Consider the following 1,311-nt stretch of genomic DNA (forward strand, 5'->3'; position numbering starts at 1 on the left):
GTGAAGCATTTAAAATCCTTGTCCAGGTAGTGATGAGAACTTTCTTGATTTCTTTGAAGATGGCCGGGGGTAGGGGGTAGCTGAAATGGTTAGAAGGGTTGATATTCTGAAGAATCTTGTTGATGTCTTTTTCACTGAAATGGGTAAAGGTGCTCCATGATGCATTGCTCTTGGTGACCAGACTGATAGGTTTGCGGTTTTCTAAAAGGTCAAGGGGTGGAATAGACCCGGAGGATGGCAGAAGCGCCTTCTTGGAGGCGAGTTAAATGTTGATAAGCCTTGATTTCTCAGTGAAGAAAGCAGCCAGTTTGTCGCATGAGGGTGGGCTGCCTCCGGTAGGGTGGGTTCCCCCTCCAGGGGTTGCGGAATACCTTCATACCCATTTATGGTGAATTTTTGATAAAGAAGTACATGCATGCCTCCACATGGAGTGCCCCCGCCCAGACCTGGCGGGTAAGGTTGCAGACACGCCAGAGGTAGATCCTATCATGGTCACTTTTATGAAAAAATACGCAAGGGATCTAAAAAAGGGCCTGGATCGCTCATGTCAGATGTGCCAAGATAAACTACTTGACCTGACAGGAATCTTGACTAAGATCTTAGACTTAGCATACTAATTCAAAGAGTCCAACTCCCCAGTAAGTACTGACGATCTGATTGGCTGGGCTCAGTGAGCAGTCTACATGTTAGGAAACGCCAACAGCACCATGTCTATGGTGCCCAGGAGATCTATCCTGATGAGAATAGATCCTAAACTCAATGATCTATCCAATTCGTAAGGCAGCCCAATGGCCGACAGCCTATTATTCTGGGGCTCCTTTGTTAAGGAACTGTCCAGATTTTGTGTCACCTACTCGACTATATACAAGGTCCAAATGTCGCTAAAAAGAATATTCTGGAGAGGCCTTTTTGTCAGGGCCGGGTGCCGTGGAGGGTGTGCTAGACTGTGGAACCCACCAAAGCTCTTAACAAAGCTACTATGCCTACGGCAAAGGTGGTTGGTATGGAGACTAACCAGATCCCACATTCTATCCCACTCAACCCAGAGGTGGCCACCCCAGATTCTGCTACAGATCTGGACACGGACAATAGAATGCAATCAAGGACACAAGATCTACTGGTATGAGTTTTTCCCTTCTCAGAAGTGATATTGGGAGGAAGAGTGCCGCTATTCACCACAACTGTAAATGCATATGCATGGACCCATGTGTACTGGAGACCAATCAGGGCTTCATACTGGAATTTTAAGAATCTCCAACTCAGTCTGGCCCCCTAAGACAAATATATTTTTTCCAAACACAACAAGTTTTT

At 46.2% G+C, this 1,311-nt stretch overlaps 1 pseudogene; it reads left to right on the top strand.

Annotated features, from left to right (window-relative positions):
• Positions 1-266: 266 nt before the first annotated feature.
• LOC147698208 (uncharacterized) lies at positions 267-1,092 on the top strand (annotated as a pseudogene).
• Positions 1,093-1,311: the final 219 nt, after the last annotated feature.

This window comes from Lissotriton vulgaris, chromosome 8, assembly GCF_964263255.1.
Source record: "Lissotriton vulgaris chromosome 8, aLisVul1.2, whole genome shotgun sequence".
Lineage (NCBI taxonomy): Eukaryota > Metazoa > Chordata > Amphibia > Caudata > Salamandridae > Lissotriton > Lissotriton vulgaris.